Source organism: Pristiophorus japonicus, chromosome 6, assembly GCF_044704955.1.
Source record: "Pristiophorus japonicus isolate sPriJap1 chromosome 6, sPriJap1.hap1, whole genome shotgun sequence".
NCBI classification, from domain to species: domain Eukaryota; kingdom Metazoa; phylum Chordata; class Chondrichthyes; family Pristiophoridae; genus Pristiophorus; species Pristiophorus japonicus.
The window spans coordinates 209,857,486-209,877,354 of NC_091982.1; positions in this window are offsets into that span (position 1 = coordinate 209,857,486).

A 19,869-nucleotide genomic window follows, 5' to 3' on the forward strand; every position below is an offset into this window, starting at 1 on the left:
CAATGGCCACTGAACTGTAATTCCAGAGAACAGTATAATACCTTAATTTATTCTCTCTGCTTTAATTTGTAGCAAAGGAATAATATCACGAGTTTTATTACCTATGAAACAGTGTGCTGTAAAAAAAAAGTGTCTGTCTCTTTGCCACACATAGCTTATTGAAGAAACCAATGATGTAAAACCTGAGAATTGTCTATTGTATCTGATGGACAAGGTGTACAACCAATTAAAACATGTAAATTGGTGGCCTCCTAATCGATCAAGACTATTCCAAACTGAGAAAGGGCAATTCTTAATTAATCCCAATGCTTTGTATCATCAGCAAACTTGGATATATTACACTCGGTACCCTCATCTATCATTGATATAGATTTTAAATAGCTGAGGCCCAAGCACTGATCCTTGCAGTATTCTCAATTTCTTGGTCACTCTTTTCTGATTTCAACTCCCTCCCCTCCACCGCAATCGTCAAGCTTATTACACTTTTTGGATCATTATACGCCTCTTTTTAAAAATTTAACAGCATGCTTAACTTCTCTAGTTAGCCACGGTTGGACCACCTTTTATGTGGAATTTTTATTCCTCAAGGGAATGTATATTCGTTGATAATTATGAATTATTTCTTTAAATGTTCACTATTATTTAACTACCATCATATCTTTTAATCTAATTTCCCAATCTACCTTAGCCACTCGCCCCTCAAACCTACATAGTTGGCTCTGTTTAAATTTAAGACCTTTGTTTCAGACTGAACCACATCACTCTCACACTCAATATGAAATTCTATCATATTATGTTCAGAGGATCATTTACTATAAGATTACTACTTAACCCCATTTCATTACACAATACTACATTTAAAATAACCTGTTCCCTGGTTGGTTCCTCAACATATTGTTCCAGAAAACTGCCTTGAAGGCATTCCATGAACTTGTCCTCCAAACTACGTTTGCCAATTTGTTTTGCCCAGTCTATATGAAGGTTAAAGTCACCCCCCCCCCCCCCCCACAATTATTGCATTACCCCTGTTACATGCTCCTCTAATTTGCTGATTTATACTCTGTCCAACAATGTAACTACTGTCAGGGGGCCTATAAACTGCTCCCATCAGTGTTTTTAATGCTTTGCCAATTATTAGCTCCACCCATACTGATTCTACATCCTGATTTTCTTGGCTAAGATTCTTTCTCACTACTGTCATTATCTCATCCTTTATTATCAGGGCTACCTCTTTTTCCATTATTTTTGAAAGCCAAGTACACTGGAATATTTAGTTCCCAACCTTGGTCACCCTGCAACTACGTTTCAGTAATGGCTAATAAATCAAACTAATGTATATCTATTTTTGCCATTAATTCATCTATCTTGTTATGAATGATTTGTGCATTCATATATAGCTCCTTTAATTTTAACATTTTACTATTTGATATCACTAATGCCCTAAACTAATGCTCTAAACTATAAGCAAAACAGGGCAAGTGATAAATAACCAGGGCCTTAACAAACAAGTCTCTATTTCCCAACTGTAATAATATTCTATCAGAAAAGTTTTTACACCATTTTCTTCTTTGTTTGCATGACCTTTAAATTCTTGTTTATGTAGTCAGGAATACAAAGATAATACCGGCTGACAATAATTCCCCCGCCTTTCTTTATACTATAGATTATTAAACTTTAATAAAGCTCACATGCAAAAATGTAAGTGAGGTCAAGCCATTTTTCTAAAATCCCACATTAAATGGACATTCTGAGCTTTAACACTCTTTGGGGTCGAAATTCGGTTGCTAACGAATGCTGATAACGCTCGTGTTACGTGTTAACTGGGAGTTAGGCAGTTGGGAGTGGCGATTGGTGCTGTTCACGCCTGATGCGAAATTTGGTGGTAATTTTTGAAGGGCGTTAAAACATAATGTACCGTCAGCTAACGCCAAGGAAATCATGATGTCAGTGCACGTACAAGCCTCCTTGGCACCCTCCTCGCCGCAGTCTCTTTTGCTGCCTCACTTAATGGTTGGCGTCCATGATGCCTGAAAAAGTTGGACTGCACAAGGCGGAGAAACTAATCCAGGGTGTTATTTAAAGGGAGTTGCAGCCGGGGCTCAGAGGTCTCAGTCAGTGCAGCGTTTGATGCTCACACAGAAAGTAGAGTGTTGGTGTCATAATGCTGTTGATTCGTCAGGTTGACTACTAGTATCTGGGACACATTGTCTTCCATATCGAATAAATTTGAAATCTCCATTTCGCTGTGACCTGTGCCAAGTGATGGGGTAGCGATGGCTCACCACGTTGTCCTGCGATGCCAACTTGCAAGGCAGAGACAGCTTAGGGCAAATGTGGATCCTCCCCAGAGGAGAGGTCCCAGATGGCGAGGCAGGGGGCCATACACACGCAGGGTTTACCGTGTGCATTACTCTTATCTTGAGGTGTCTGAGAAGCAAAGCTTAAGAAGGCTGACGTTCCGCAAGGAGGTGGTCACGGACTTTTGCAACCTCCTGCGGATAGCAGCTAATATCGGCACTAGGACCTCGCTCTCAGTGGCAGTGAAAGTGACAGTAACGCAGAACTTCTATGCTACAGGCACCTTCCAATCTCCTGTAGGCGATATATGCACCATTGCTGCATTCGCCAGGTGACTGACACGCTCTACGGCAAATAAATGGATTCTCTTCTTCTTAGGCAATCCCTCAGAGTCGAGGATGACTTGCTTCCACACTAATATGAGTTCTCAGGTGACTGATGAGTACAATGCGGGACCTACAGTCTCTGTCACAGGTGGGGCAGATGGTGGTTGGAAGGACGGGTGCTTGGGTTGTCGTGCGCTCCTTCCGTTGTTTGCGCTTGGCTTCGTCGTGCTCCCGCCAAAGAAACTCGAGGAGTCAGAATCAGGTGAAGTCATAATGGGGAACAAAGAAATGGCAGACCAAATGAACAAATACTTTGGTTCTGTCTTCACTAAGGAAGACACAAATAACCTTCCGGAAATACTAGGGGAACGAGGGTCTAGCGAGAAGGAGGAACTAAAGGAAATCCTTATTAGTTAGAAAATTGTGTTAGGGAAATTGATGGGATTGAAGGCCGCTAAATCCCCAGGGCCTGATAGTCTGCATCCCAGAGTACTTAAGGAAGTGGCCCTAGAAACAGTGGATGCATTGGTGGTTATTTTCCAACATTCTATAGACTCTGGATCAGTTCTTATGGACTGGAGCGTAGCCAATGTAACACCACTTTTTAAAAAAGGAGGGAGAGAGAAAACAGGGAATTATAGACTGGTCAGCTTGACATCGGTGGTGGGGAAAATGTTGGAATCAATTATTAAAGATGTAATAGCAGCGCATTTGGAAAGCAATGACAAGATCGGTCCAAGTCAGCATGGATTTATGAAAGGGAAATCATGCTTGACAAATCTTCTAGAATTTTTTGAGGATGTAACTAGTAGAGTGGACAAGGGGGAGCCAGTGGATGTGGTGTATTTAGACTTTCAAAAGGCTTTTGACAAGTTCCCACATAAGTGGTTAGTGTGCAAAATTAAAGCACATGGTATTGGGGGTAGTGTACTGATGTGGATAGAGAACTGGTTGGCAGACAGGAAGCAGAGAGTAGGAATAAATGGGTCCTTTTCAGAATGGCAGGCAATGACTAGTGGGGTACCGCAAGGTTCAGTGCTGGGACCCCAGCTATTTACAATATACATTAACTATTTAGACGAAGGAATTGAATGTAATAGCTCCAAGTTTGCAGATGACACTAAGCCGGGTGACAGTGTGAGCTGTGAGGAGGATGCTAAGAGGCTGCAGGGTGACTTGGACAAGTTAGGTGAGTGGGCAAATACATGGCAGATGCGGTATAATGTGGATAAATGTGAGGTTATCCACTTTGCTGGTAAAAACAGGAGGGCTGATTATAATCTGAATGGTGACAAATTGGTAAAGGGGGAGGTGCAACGAGACCTGGGTGTCATGGTACATCAGTCATTGAAGGTTGGCATACAGGTGCAGCAGGTGGTGAAGAAGGCAAATGGCATGTTGGCCTTCATAGCGAGTTAGTGGGAAACTAGAAGATTGGGAAAATTTTAAACGACAGCAAAGAATGACTAAGAAAGCAATAAAGAAAGGAAAGATAGATTACGAAAGTAAACTTGCGCAAAACATAAAAACAGCTAGTAAAAGCTTTTACCGATATATAAAACGGAAGAGAGTGACTAAGTAAATGTTGGTCCCTTAGAAGATGAGAAGGAGGATTTAATAATGGGAAATGTGGAAATGGCTGAGACCTTAAACAATTATTTTGCTTCGGTCTTCACAATGGAAGACACAAAAACCATGCCAAAAATTGCTGGTCACGGGAATGTGGGAAGGGAGGACCTTGAGACAATCACTATCACTAGGGAGGTAGTGCTGGACAGGCTAATGGGACTCAAGGTAGACAAGTCCCCTGGTCCTGATGAAATGCATCCCAAGGTATTAAAAGAGATGGCGGAAGTTATAGCAGATGCATTTGTTATAATCTACCAAAATTCTCTGGACTCGGGAGGTACCAGCGGATTGGAAAGCAGCTAATGTTACGCCTCTGTTTAAAAAATAGGGCAGACAAAAGGCAGGTAACTATAGGCTGGTTAGTTTAACATCTGTTGTGGGGAAAATGCTTGAAACTATCATTAAGGAAGAAATAGCGGGACATCTAGAAAGGAATAGTGCAATCAAGCAGACGCAACATGGATTCATGAAGGGGAAATCATGTTAACGAGCATGGTGGATAGAGGTGTACCGATGGATGTGGTGTATTTAGATTTCCAAAAGGCATTCAATAACGTGCCACACAAAAGGTTACTACAGAAGATAAAAGTACGCGGAGTCAGAGGAAATGTATTAGTATGGATCGATAATTGGCTGGCTAACAGAAAGCAGAGAGTCGGGATAAATGGGTCCTTTTCGGGTTGGAAATCGGTGGTTAGTGGTGTGCCACAGGGATCGGTGCTGGGACCACAACTGTTTACAATATACATAGATGACCTGGAATAGGGAACAGAGTGTAGTGTAACAACATTTGCAGATGACACAAAGATTAGTGGGAAAGCGGCTTTTGTAGAGGACACAGAGAGGCTGTAAAGAGATTTGGATAGGTTAAGCGAATGGGCTAAGGTTTGGCAGATGGAATACAATGTCGGAAAATGTGAGGTCATCCACCTTGGAAAGAAAAACAGTAAAAGGGAATATTATTTGAATGGGGAGAAATTACAACATGCTGCGGTGCAGAGGGACCTGGGGGTCCTTGTGCATGAAAATCTTTTAGGAGTAAACATAAAAACATTAAACCGTGCCCCCCGATCTGGGGGAAACACCAACATTTACAATGCCTTTGTTTTTTCTTTTTTTTTTGGCACAGAATCGAATTTTTTTTTTCCAAGTGACCCTATAAAAGGGGAGGGGGACACTAAAAGCCCCGGCAATTAAAACAAATTAACTTAAAAAACATAAAATCAAATTAAAATTTGGTTGCCAGGCGTGATGATGCACTCCAGTCCCTCCGGTGCCCACCTCTCGCGGAAGGCCGCGAGCGTACCGGTGGACACCGTGTGCTCCATCTCCAAGGACACCCTGGCGTGGATGTACGCGCGGAAGAGAGGCAGGCAGTCAGGTTGAACGACCCCCTCAACCGCCCGCTGCCTAGACTGGCTGATGGCACCCTTGGCCGTGCCCAGGAGCAGTCCTACGAGGAGGCCCTCGGACCTACCCGCTCCCCTCCGCACAGGGTGTCTAAAGATCAGGAGTGTGGGACTGAAGTGCAGCCAGAATTTCAGGAGCAGCCCCTTTAAATAATAAAACGGGCTGCAACCTCGTGCATTCCATAAAAACATGGAACACGGACTCTTCCAGACCGCAGAAATTGCATGCGGCCTGGGAGTCCGTGAACCGGCTTAAAAATTTATTGCACGGGACTGCTCCGTGCACCACCCTCCAGGCCAAGTCCCCGATAAATACTGGGAGGACATCCACGTAGAGAGCGTGCCCTCCATCGGGGACCCTCACCTCCTCCGGATGGCAAGATGGTACGCCATGGCGTGTCCAGACGGTAGGCGAGGATGGCAAAGTTGAGAGTGTGTAGGAGCAGCCCGTACAGGAAACCCCTCCGCGCGGAACTGAAAGGCACAGAGGGGATTTCCCCGAGGCGGCTCAAGTTGTGAGGCGCCGGCTCCCGAGGGAGGTTCCGGGGTTTGGCGCCAATGAGGAATTCCGTCCGGACGGGGGTCAGTTCGGACGGGATCTCCCCACGTGCTTGAGCCTCCTCGATGCACCTAACAGAGTCGGGGCCCAGAGCTGTCTTTAGCAACTCGATGGCATCGGCCGCATGGCGGACGTTGGCAGAATTTAGGCGCCGCGCCAGCGTGTCTGGCGCCATCCAGCCCGCTCCTCCGCCACTGAGCAGGTCCCTGACCTTGGTCACCTCACCAGCCACAGCCCTCTCGTCCGACCGCCACCTGAAACCTCGGTCGTGGAGGTACGGATTCCCGAGCAGCGGCTCCTGCAGGACAGCCGCCACTCCAGCCGGTGGAGAGCTGCGCTTGGTGGAGACTTTGTTCCAGACCCTGATGAGTTCCTTGTAAAAGACAGGCAGCTCCCGGAGGGCGGTCCTGACGCCCCCCCACACTCACAAACAGGAGCTGCGTGTCGTAGTTGAGGCCGTGCTGTTGGAGGAAGAAATACATCGCCAGAGCACGCCACCTAGGAGGGGGCTCAGCGTAAAGGTATCTCTGCAGGGTCTGAAGACGGAAAGTCGCGAGCTGGGTGCTGACGCACACCAACGACTGACCGCCCTCCCCAAGCGGGAGCCTCAAGACCGCCGCAGAGACCCAGTGCTTCCTGTTGTTCCAGAAGAAGTCCACCAGCTTCTTCTGTATCTTGGCGACAAACGCAGGGGGAGGGGTCAAAGTGACCAGCCGGTACCACAACATGGCGGCCACCAGCTGGTTTATGACTAGCGCTCGACCCCTGTAGGACAGCACTCGGAGCAGTCCTGTCCAGCGCCCTAGGCGAGCGGCGACCTTGGCCTCCAGCTCCTGCCAGTTCGCCGGCCAGGCTTCCTCGTCGGGGCTATGGTAGGCTCCCAGATAGAGGAGATGGGTCGTGCTCCAGGCAAAAGGCCTGAGCTCCTCCGGCAGGCAGTCCACCCACCACTGACCCACCAGGAGCCCGGAACATTTCTCCCAGTTGATTCTGGCGGAGGATGCGGCCGAGTAAATCTCCTGGCACTCACGCATCCTCCGCAGGTCAGCGGGATCCTCTACCGCGAGGAGCACGTCATCGGCGTAAGCCGAGAGGACGACCACCACGCCCGGCCCTTGCAGAGCCAGTCCCATCAACCTCGTCCGCAGGAGGCGCAGGAAAGGCTCCACGCAGACGGCATATAACTGGCCGGACATGGGGCATCCCTGGCGCACCCCTCTCCCAAAGCGAAGGGGCGCCGTCAAGGACCCGTTAACCTTAATCAGACACTCCGCGGCGGCGTACAGAAGTCGGATCCGGGTGACGAAATGCATCCCGAACCCGAAAGCGCGCAGAGTTCCGAGCAGATAGTCGTGATCCACCCTGTCGAACGCCTTCTCTTGGTCGAGGGATAGGAAGGCGACCGACAGACCAGCCTCCTGGGAGTAATGGATGAGGTCCCGGACCAGATGGATGTTATCGTGGATTGTCCGGCCCGGGACCGTGTAGGACTGGTCGGGGTGGATCATGTGGACAAGGGAGAACCAGTTGATGTGGTATATTTGGACTTTCAGAAGGCGTTCGACAAGGTCCCACACAAGAGATTGATGTGCAAAGTTAGAGCACATGGGATTGGGGGTAGTGTGCTGACATGGATTGAGAACTGGTTGTCAGACAGGAAGCAAAGAGTAGGAGTAAATGGGTACTTTTCAGAATGGCAGGCAGTGAATAGTGGGGTACCGCAAGGTTCTGTGCTGGGGCCCCAGCTGTTTACACTGTACATTAATGATTTAGATGAGGGGATTAAATGTAGTATCTCCAAATTTGCGGATGACACTAAGTTGGGTGGCAGTGTGAGCTGCGAGGAGGATGCTGTGAGGCTGCAGAGCGACTTGGATAGGTTAGGTGAGTGGGCAAATGCATGGCAGATGAAGTATAATGTGGATAAATGTGAGGTTATCCACTTTGGTGGTAAAAACAGAGAGACAGACTATTATCTGAATGGTGACAGATTAGTAAAAGGGGAGGTGCAAAAAGACCTGGGTGTCGTGGTACATCAGTCATTGAAGGTTGGCATGCAGGTGCAGCAGGCGGTTAAGAAAGCAAATGGCATGTTGGCCTTCATAGCAAGGGGATTTGAGTACAGGGGCAGGGAGGTGTTGCTACAGTTGTACAGGGCATTGGTGAGGCCACACCTGGAGTATTGTGTACAGTTTTAGTCTCCTAACCTGAGGAAGGACATTCTTGCTATTGAGGGAGTGCAGCGAAGGTTCACCAGACTGATTCCCGGGATGGCGGGACTGACCTATCAAGAAAGACTGGATCAACTGGGCTTGTATTCACTGGAGTTCAGAAGAATGAGAGGGGACCTCATAGAAACATTTAAAATTCTGACGGGGTTAGACAGGTTAGATGCAGGAAGAATGTTCCCAATGTTGGGGAAGTCCAGAACCAGAGGTCACAGTCTAAGGATAAGGGGTAAGCCATTTAGGACCGAGATGCGGAGGAACTTCTTCACCCAGAGAGTGGTGAACCTGTGGAATTCTCTACCACAGAAAGTTGTTGAGGCCAATTCACTAAATATATTCAAAAAGGAGTTAGATGAGGTCCTTACTACTAGGGGGATCAAGGGGTATGGCGAGAAAGCAGGAATGGGGTACTGAAGTTGAATGTTCAGCCATGAACTCATTGAATGGCGGTGCAGGCTAGAAGGGCCGAATGGCCTACTCCTGCACCCATTTTCTATGTTTCTATGTTTCTATGTGGTCCAGCACGGCGCCAAGGCGAGCAGACATCGCCCTGGCGAAGATTTTGTCGTCCGTGCTGAGGAGGGAGACCGGGCGCCAGTTCTTCAGGAGGCGGAGATCGCCCTTCTTAGGCAGCAGGCCGATGACTGCCCTGCGCCAAGAGAGGTGCATCTCCCCGGTCGCCAGACTTTCCCCAGGACCCACGCGTAGTCGCCCCCCAGGACGTCCCAGAATGCCCTGTGGAACTCCATGGTCAGCCCGTCCAGCCCAGGGGATTTTCCCCTCGAGAGCCGGTCGAGGGCGCCGGTCAGCTCAGCCAGGCTTAGCGGAGCTTCCAGATTTTCGGCGCCCTCCGGGCTGACCTTCGGCAGATCCTCCCACAAAACTCTACGCGCTTCCTCGCTGGACGGCTCCGGAGAGAACAGGACCCCGTAATATTCACGGGCCCTGTTGTTGACGCCCTCCGGATCCGAGACGAGAGAGCCGTCGTCGGCCAGCAGCGTCAAGAGCTGCTTACGGACACCCTGTCTTTTTTCCAGCGAGTAGAAGAAGGGGGAGCCGCAGTCCAGATCCCGCAGGAACCGGATCCGCGACCTCACGAACGCGCCTCGGTACCCAACGAGCTGCAGGTCCTTCAGCGCGGCCTTCTTCGCTTCGTACACCGTCCGCAGGGCCGGGTCCCCGACGACTTGACCGAGACGGGACTCTAGGTCGAGCACCTCTTTTTCTAGGCGCCCGACCCTGGCCGCCCGCCTCTTGGTCAACCCCCTCGCGTACTCTTGACAGAAGACGCGGACGTGAGCCTTGCCCTCGTCCCACCATAGCCTCAAGGAGGGGAAGCCCCCCTGCTTCCTTCTCCAGTCGGCCCAGAAACGACGGAACGAGTCCTGGAACCACACGTCCTCCAGCAGCCGGTTGTTAAAATGCCAGTACGCGGACCCCGTCCTCGCGCGGAGCGAAGCGAGCTCCGCCCACACCAGGTGGTGGTCCGAACACGGCACCCGCCGCACGGAGGCCGCCGGGACGCAGGAAACGTATGCCCGAGACACGTAAAGGCGGTCGACTCTGGACCATCCTACTCCAGGCCTCACCCAAGTGAAGGTGCTGGAGTCGGGATGGAGATTTCGCCAGACGTCCACCAAGTCGAAGGACCCGACCAGGTCCCTCAACTTCTCCATCGCCGTCTTGCTCTGCGGGGCACCGGAGCGGTCCCTCGCCTCGAGGGTGCAGTTAAAATCCCCCCCGAGGACAATGCAGTCGCCGACGTCGACGGAGCCAAGAAGAGCGGACACCTCTTCGAAGAAGCGCATTTGCTGCGGGCCGGGCTGAGAGGCGTACACGTTCACGAGATGGAGCGACACTTCCCCCAGGCGAACCGTTACGTGCAGCAAGCGGCCTGGCACGGGCTCCTCGACCCCAAGATCTCCGGCTGAAAATGCGGGGCCAGCAAGATGGCCACCCCACTAGAAGTGGCGGTGAGGTGGCTCATGCGGACCTCTCCTTGCCATTCCAGGAGCCACGTGGCTTCGTCTCCCGGAACGGTGTGGGTTTCTTGCAGGAAGCACGCCACATATTTCCCCTCCCGCAGGAGCGAAAAACTGTTAAATCTACGGCGTGCCTCTCTGCCGCCATTGATGTTGAGGCTGGCTATGGTTATCTTCATGACAAGAGCATAGTGCAACCTCTACCTAACCTATTGTGGGGGGGGGAGTGGAGTCGTTTGTTGACCTCCACTCCTTCAGCAGCCCAGCGAGGAACTTTTTGAGCCGGCGCAGCTCAAGGCCTTGCGCCTTTGATAAGGGCCCGCCCGCGGCCATGGTTTTAGCGGCGACGCGGACGGAAGCGATGAGCAGCCCCGGCTCGGACCATCTTTCCCGGGCCAGATGGGCTCGGTTGCGGCGACCCTGGCTCTGGACCAAAAAGTCCCGGAGATCCTCTACGGGAATGAGGGGGGACTCAGCGGCGGGCACGAGGAGATCCACCGCCTCACTGGCGATGGACTCGAGATCTTCACCCGCGTCCCCCACCGAGTCCCCGTCCTCCTCCGGGAGGTCGCCGCTAGCAGCCGGCCCGTCGACCGCACGAGGTACGGCAAACGGCCCGGCCGCTCCATCTGGCCCTGGCTCCGCCCCAATCCCACCCCCAGGATCGTCGGCAGAGGAGTCCCCACTGGGCTCTTTTAAAATTGGTGCTGGGTCGGGAAGCGACAGCGGAAGGGGTTCCTCCTCCGCCCCAGGAACCGGGGAACACGGAGAGACCTGGTCAAAGTAATGTTCCAGGTCCACCAAGTACCCCAGCTCCAAAGTAGGGGGCGAGGGTTGTTGTTCTTCCCCCTCCCCGACGCCACCCCCCGGCCCAGCGTGTACAGACTCGTTAAAATCATTCATTGCCGTTTCTTCCGGGCCGAGCGACACCCGGGGGAAGTTGGATATTGGCTGGGCGGTCTCAGGTACGGCCTTTTCGGCCTCGCCCGCCTCAGTCCCCGGGATGCTCGACCCGGCGGCAACGCATTCCTCCGCTGGCCCCACGCCCCCCACGACTGGCAGATCTTTCACGCCATCCCCGGGGGGCAGCGGCTGGGCAGCCTCGATTGCCTCACCCTCCCCGGGGACAGATTCCTCGCGCCTGTGGCGCGGTTTGGGGACGCCGGTGGGGGACGCGGGGCACGCAGCGGGCATCGACTCCTCCGCGGAGGGATGTTGTTCCCCCTCCGCCTCATTGGAGTGGCGCCTCCTTTTGTTCCTGGGGGTGCGCGGAGGCAGGGAGACCTCCATGTCTGCCAAGGCCTCCCGCTCCGCCCCCCCCTTTTTCTTATCTTGCCCGCGCCCGAGCCCCTCTGTGATACTAGTCAAGGGCTCGGGCACGGGCTCAGGGCACCCCGCGCTCGCCGGTGACGGGGTTGGGCCGAGCGCGGTAAACAGCTTGTCTGGCGCACCGAGGGAACCCGCCTCTAGATGTTTCGTCTTCTTCCGCGCCTTCTTTCCGGCCAGACGCACTCCCTCCCCCCCGCCGGAGGCCGTGAAAACAAAGGCCCCCAACGATGCCCGCGCACCCACAGCTCCCGGCACGCAGACGCTACTAGGGGGAGTGGTGGCGGCACCAGCCTTGGCCGCCCTCGGTGGTTTGGCGGCTTTGGAGGCGGGGCAGTTCTTGCGAACGTGCCCCACCTCCCTGCAGGCATGGCACCGCACGCCGTCCAACGTCCAGAAGACGCGGTAGGCAGTCCCCTCGTGCACCACATTAAAATTTCCCTCCGTCGTCTCCTCCCGCGCCAGCCGGACAAAGAGCTGGCGGCGGAAGGAGAACACATGGCGCAGGCTGTTCTCCCTGAAGCCAAGCGGTATGGGGTTGATCCCCGACCTTACCTCCCCCAGTTGGTGTAGGTGAGGGAGGAGGAGCTCAGCGGGAACAAAGGGCGGGACGTTTGAAATGATGACCCTCTGCGCGGTGGCCTCGAGAGGGTCCACCGGCAGGAACGCCCCGCCCACCGTGAGCCCCTTTTCAATGGCCAGGGACACCGCCCGCTCCGACCCCAGGAAGAACACGGCCTTCCCAGACATCTTGGAGGCTGCGACAATGGCCGAGGGGCCGACTACCCCAGCCATCGCCCACACGCACTCCTCAATGCTCATTGTGGGGTGAGTGTAGCTCTTGACCCCGTGTTTTTTCGTGATCAGTCTAAAAGGTGGCAGGGCAGCAGGTGGCGCAGGAGGTGTCGTGGATGTGGATGCCGCCTGCGCATATGTCCTTGCTGGCCCTGCCACCGGCGTGGATGGGGTCGCCATCACGGGGTCCCTTTAAGGGCTACACCCACCCCAAAGTCACAGGCCTTAATGGTCTTAAGTGGCCTCGTTTAATATTTGAACAGAGGGAGCTCTGAAAGAGGCTCACCTCTCCCCTAGTTGGCAATTGGGGAGGGGCCTTGCTCCCTCTGCTCAGTTGTCTTAATTGTTTTTTAAAAAATTAGGAGGAAAGGGCTCTCAGAGAGAGAGGGGAGAGACAGAGAGAGAGATAGAGTGAGGGGGTGTGGGAAAGAGGGAGGCTGCGAGGGCAGGTCTCCCCTCACAGCAATGGGTGGGTGCTTCTTGGGGTGCACTCCCCAGATGGCAAAAAAAAACACAGTCTTTTAAGAATGGTCTTCAGGTGGGGGGAGAAGATGTCTTCACCTGGGGGAGCTGGAGCCACCCAGGCACACACTCCCAACGATCTTTAATAGGGTGATTAATAGTTTTCAGCCAGGGAGCTCCAGCTATCCCAGGCTAGGCAATGGGGGAGGGGTGCTTCAGTGGTGTGCGGGGCCTAGTTGTAAGCAAGACCCCCACACACACTTCCACACACACACACACACCCCCCCCCCCCCCGCGATGTTCCAGCCCTCGAAAGGTCTTCTTTCCTCCCCCCACCGATACAACAATGTCTTTCGGGGAATGCACCAACACCCACCTGTAGAATGTTGCCGAATCTCCCTCCTTCCACACAGGTTGTTGCTGTTTTCTCCCTCTCTCCAACTCTCTGTAGTAGTAATAAATGTTAAATTTTTCAGCTCTCCTACTCTCCCTCCGGATGTTGAGTTGTAGTAAGCCAGCCCTTTCCTCCTCTTCCTGGGCTGGTCTCAGGGCTTTCAAGGCCTTCCAAACAGGAGCAAAAGCAGGTAGCTCCTCCCCTCACTGCCCCAGGCTCCAACTGTTTAGGCCACGCCTCCAAAGCTCTACCATTGGCCCTTGTGCATGAAACTCTTTTGAGTTTGCCTGAAAAAAACAAACATTAACCGTGCCACCCGCCTGGGTGACACAGCAGACATTTTCAAAGCCCCTTTTTTTCCCATTTTTGTGTTTTTTTCTTTTCTTTTTTTTTTGGTTTTTTTTGGGCGCTAAAATTAAATTTTTCCAAGTGCCCCCTATAAAAGGGGAGGGGGACATTAAAGCACCGGAAATTAAAACAAATTAAACTTTAAAACGTAAAATCAAATTAAAATTTGGTTGCCGGGCGTGATGATGCACTCCAGTCCCTCCGGTGCCCACCTCTCGCGGAAGGCCGCGAGCGTACCGGTGGACACCGCGTGCTCCATCTCCAAGGACACCCTGGACCGGATGTAAGAGCGGAAGAGAGGCAGGCAGTCAGGTTGAACGACCCCCTCGACCGCCCGCTGCCTGGACCGGCTGATGGCACCCTTGGCCGTGCCCAGGAGCAGTCCTACGAGGAGGCCTTCGGACCTACCCGCTCCCCTCCGCACAGGGTGCCCAAAGATCAGGAGAGTGGGACTGAAGTGCAGCCAGAATTTCAGGAGCAGCCCCTTCAAATAATAAAACAGGGGCTGCAACCTTGTGCATTCCATAAAAACATGGAACACGGACTCTTTCAGACCGCAGAAATTGCAGGCGGCCTGGGAGTCCGTGAACCGGCTTAAAAATTTGTTGCACGGCACTGCTCCGTGCACCACCCTCCAGGCCAAGTTCCCTATGAATAGTGGGAGGACCCCTGCGTAGAGTGCCCTCCATCGGGGACCCCCGCCTTCTCCGGACGGCAAGATGGTACGCCATGGCGTGTCCGGACGGCCGGCGAGGATGGCAAAGTTGAGAGTGTGCAGGAGCAGCCCGTACAGGAAACCCCTCCGCGCGGAACTGAAAGGCACGGAGGGGATTTCCCCGAGGCGGCTCAAGTTGTGAGGCGCCGGCCCCCGAGGGAGGTTCCGGGGTTTGGCGCCGATGAGGAATTCCGTCTGGACGCGGGTCAGTTCGGACGGGATCTCCCCACGTGCTTGAGCCTCCTCGATGCACCTAACGGGGTCAGGGCCCAGAGCTGTTTTTAGCGACTCGATGGCATCGGCCGCGTGGCGGACGTTGGCAGAATTTAGGCGCCGCGCCAGCGTGTCTGGCGCCATCCAGCCCGCTCCTCCGCCATCGAGCAGGTCCCTGACCCTGGTCACCTCACCAGCCACAGCCCTCTCTTCCGACCGCCACATAAAACCTCGGTCGTGGAGGTACGGATTCCCGAGCAGCGGCTCCTGCAGGACGGCCGCCACTCCAGCCAGCGGAGAGCTGCGCTTGGTGGAGACTTTGTTCCAGACCCTGATGAGTTCCTTGTAAAAGACAGGCAGCTCCCGGAGGGCGGTCCTGACACCCCCCAAGTTCACAAACAGGAGCTGCGTGTCGTAATTGAGGTCGCGCTGCTGGCGGAAGAAATACGTCGCCAGAGCACACCACCTAGGAGGGGGCTCGACGTAAAGGTATCTCTGCAGGGTCTGAAGACGGAAAGTCGCGAGCTGGGCGCTGACGCACACCAACGACTGACCGCCCTCCTCAAGCGGGAGACTCAAGACCGCGGCAGAGACCCAGTGCTTCCTGTTGTTCCAGAAGAAGTCCACCAGCTTCTTCTGTATCTTGGCGACAAACGCAGGGGGAGGGGTCAAAGTGACCAGCCGGTTCCACAACATTGCGGCCACCAGCTGGTTTATGACCAGCGCTCGACCCCTGTAGGACAGCACTCGGAGCAGTCCTGTCCAGCACCCTAGGCGAGCGGCGACCTTGGCCTCCAGCTCCTGCCAGTTCGCCGGCCAGGCTCCCTCGTCGGGGCTAAGGTAGACTCCCAGATAGAGGAGATGGGTCGTGCTCCAGGCAAAAGGCCTGAGCTCCTCCGGCAGGGAGTCCACCCGCCACTGACCCACCAGGAGTCCGGAACATTTCTCCCAGTTGATCCTGGCGGAGGACGCGGCCGAGTAAATCTCCTGGCACTCACGCATCCTCCGCAGGTCAGCGGGATCCTCTACCGCGAGGAGCACGTCATCGGCGTAAGCCGAGAGGACGACCTCCACGCCCGGCCCTTGCAGAGCCAGTCCCGTCAACCTCGTCCGCAAGAGGCGCAGGAAAGGCTCCACGCAAACGGCGTATAACTGGCCGGACATGGGGCATCCCTGGCGCACCCCTCTCCTAAAGCGAAGGGGCGCCGTCAAGGACCCGTTAACCTTAATCAGACACTCCGCGGCGGCGTACAAAAGTCGGATCCGGGCGACGAAATGCGTCCCGAACCCGAAAGCGCGCAGAGTTCCGAGCAGATAGTCGTGATCCACCCTGTCGAACGCCTTCTCTTGGTCGAGGGATAGGAAGGCGACCGACAGACCAGCCTCCTGGGAACAATGGATGAGGTCCCGGACCAGATGGATGTTATCGTGGATTGTCCGGCCCGGGACCGTGTAGAACTGGTCGGGGTGGATCATGTGGTCCAGCACGGCACCAAGGCGAGCAGACATCGCCCTGGCGAAGATTTTGTAGTCCGTGCTGAGGAGGGAGACCGGGCGCCAGTTCTTAAGGAGGCGGAGATCGCCCTTCTTAGGCAGCAGGACGATGACTGCCCTGCGCCAAGAGAGGGGCATCTCCCCGGTCGCCAGACTTTCCCCCAGGACCCGCGCGTAGTCGCTCCCCAGGACGTCCCAGAACGCCCTGTGGAACTCCACGGTAAGCCCGTCCAGCCCCGGGGATTTTCCCCTCGAGAGCCGGTCGAGGGCACCGGTCAGCTCCACCAGGCTTAGCGGAGCTTCCAGATTTTCGGCGCCCTCCGGGCTGACCTTCGGCAGGTCCTCCCACAAAACTCTACGCGCTTCCTCGCTGGACGGATCCGGAGAGAACAGATCCCCGTAATATTCACGGGCCCTGTTGTTGACGCCCTCCGGATCCGAGACGAGAGAGCCGTCGTCGGCCAGCAGCGTCAAGAGCTGCTTACGGACACTCTGCCTTTTTTCCAGCGAGTAGAAGAAGGGGGAGCCACGGTCCAGATCCCGCAGGAACCGGATCCGCGACCTCACCAACGCGCCTCGGGACCCGACGAGCTGCAGGTCCTTCAGCGCGGCCTTCTTCGCTTCGTACACCGTCCGCAGGGCTGGCTCCTGGACGACTTGACCGAGACGGGCTTCCAGTTCGAGCCCCTCTTTTTCTAGGCGCCCGACTCTGGCCGCCCGCCTCTTGGTCGACCCCCTCGCGTACTCTTGACAGAAGACGCGGACGTGAGCCTTGCCCACGTCCCACCATAGCCTCAAGGGGGGGAAGCCCCCCTGCTTCCTTCTCCAGTCGGACCAGAATCGACGGAACGAGTCCTGGAACCGCATGTCCTCCAGCAGCCGGTTGTTAAAGTGCCAGTACGCGGACCCCGTCCTCGCGCGGAGCGAAGCGAGCTCCGCCCACACCAGGTGGTGGTCCGAACACGGCACCGGCCGCATGGAGGCCGCCGGGACGCAGGAAACGTACGCCCGAGACACGTAAAGGCGGTCGACTCTAGACCATCCTACTCCAGGCCTCACCCAAGTAAAGGCGCTGGAGTCGGGGTGGAGATTTCGCCAGACGTCCACCAAGTCGAAGGACCCGACCAGGTCCCTCAACGTCTCCATCGCCGTCATGCACTGCGGGGTACCGGAGCGGTCCCTCGCCTCGAGGGTGCAGTTAAAATCCCCCCCAAGGACAATGCAGTCGCCGACGTCGACGGAGCCAAGAAGAGCGGACACCTCTTCAAAGAAGCGCGTTTGCTGCGGGCCAGGCTGAGGGGCGTACACGTTCACGAGATGGAGCGGCACGTCCCCCAGGCGAACCGTTACGTGCAGCAAGCGGCCTGGCACGGGCTCCTCGACCCCCAAGATCTCCGGCTGAAAATGCGGGCCCAGCAAGATGGCCACCCCACTAGAAATGGCGGTGAGGTGGCTCATGCGGACCTCTCCTTGCCATTCCAGGAGCCACGTGGCTTCGTCTCCCGGAACGGTGTGGGTTTCTTGCAGGAAGCACACCGCATATTTCCCCTCCCGCAGGAGCGAAAAATTGTCAAATCTACGGCGTGCCCCTCTGCCGCCTTTGATGTTGAGGCTGGCTATGGTTATCTTCATGGCAAAAGCATAGTGCAACCTCTACCTTAACCTATTGTGGGGGAGGGAGCGGAGTCTTTTGTTGAACTCAGCTCCCTCCGCAGCCCAGCGAGGAGTCCCTCGAGCTCGCGCAGCTCAAGGTGTTGCGCCTTTGTCAAGGGCCCGCCCGCGGCCAAGGTTTTAGCGGCGGCGCGGACGGACCCCTTGATCAGCTCTGGCTCGGACCATTTTTCCAGGGCCAGTCGGGCTTGGTTGCAGCGACCCCGGCTCTGGGCCAAAAAGTCCCGGAGTTCCTTTGCAGGAATGAGGATGGTCTCGGCAGCGGCCGCGAGCAGATCCACCGCCTCGCTGGCGGTGGTCTCTAGATTTTCTCCCGCGTCCCCCACCGAGTCCCCGTCCTCCTCCGGGAGGTGGCCGCCAGCAGCCGGCCCATCGACCGCACAAGGTACGGCAAATGAACCGGCCGCTCCAACCGGCCCTGGCTCTGCCCCGATCCCACCCCCAGGATCGTCGGCAGAGGAGTCCCCACTAGGCTCTTTTAAAAATGGTGCTGGGTCGGGAAATGACAGCGGAAGGGGTTCCCCCTCCGCCCCAGGAACCGGGGAACAAGGAGAGACCCGGCCATAGGAAATCCCCAGGCTCCCCAAGTGCTCCAGCTCCAAAGTAAGGGGCGAGGGTGGGTGTTCCTCCTCCTCCCCGCTGCGACCCCCCGGCCCAGCATGTACAGTTTCATAAAATTTGTTCATTTGTGTTTCTGCCGGGTCGAGCAAACCCCGGGGGAAGTTGGATATTGGCTGGGCGGGCTCAGGTTCGGCCTTTTTGGCCCCGCCCGCCTCAGTCCCCGGGACGCCCGGCCCGGCGGCAATGCTTTCCTCCGCAATCCCCACGCCCCCTACGACAGGCAGATCCTCCATGCCCTCCCCGGGAGGCAGAGGCTGGGCAGCCTCGACTGTCTCACCCTCCCCGGGGACAGACTCCTCCCGCCTACGGCGCTGCTTGGGGGCGCTGGTGGGGGACGCGGGACACGCGGCGGGCACCGCGTCCTCCGCGGAGGGATGTTGTTCCCCCTCCGCCTCAACGGAGCGGCGCCTCCTTTTATTGCTGGAGGTGCGCTGAGGCAGGGAGACCTCCATGTCTGCCAAGGCCTCCCGCTCCGCCCCCCCCTTTTTCTTATCTTGCCCTCGCCCGAGCCCCTCTGCGGCATTGGTCAAGGGCACGGGCACGGGCTCAGGGCACCCCGCGCTCGCCGGTGACTGGGTTGGGCTGAGCGCGGCGGTCAAACTTTCCGCCGCACTGAGGGGACCCACCTCTAGATGTCTCGTCTTCTTCCGCGCCTTCTTTTCGATCGGACGCTCTCCCTCCCCCCCGCCGGAGGCCGTGAAAACAAAGGCCCCCGACGATGCCCGCGCACCTACGGCTCCCGGCACGCGGACGCAACTAGGGGGAGGGGTGGCGGCGGCGCCAGCCTTGGCCGCCCTCGGTGGTTTGGCGGCCTTGGAGGCGGGGCAGTTCTTACGAACATGCCCCACCTCCCTACAGGCATGGCACCGCACGCCGTCCGACGTCCAGAAGACGCGGTAGGCAGTCCCCTCGTGCACCACATTGAAACTTCCCTCCGTCGTCTCCTCCCGCGCCAGCCGGACAAAGAGCTGGCGGCGGAAGGAGAACACGTGGCGCAGGCTGTTCTCCCTGAGGCCGAGCGGTATGGGGTTGATCCCCGACCTTACCTCCCCCAGTTGGTGTAGGTGAGGGAGGAGGAGCTCAGCGGGAACAAAGGGCGGGACGTTTGAAATGATGACCCTCTGCGCGGTGGCCTCGAGAGGGTCCACCGGCAGGAACGTCCCGCCCACCGTGAGCCCCTTTTCAAGGGCCAGGGACACCGCCCGCTCCGACCCCAGGAAGAACACGGCCTTCCCAGACATCTTGGAGGCCGCGACAATGGCCGAGGGGCCGACTACCCCAGCCATCGCCCGCACGCACTCCTCAATGCTCATTGTGGGGTGAGTGTAGCTCTTGGCCCTGTGTTTTTTTGTAATAAGTCTGAATGGTGGCAGGGCAGCGGGTGGCGCAGGAGGTGCCG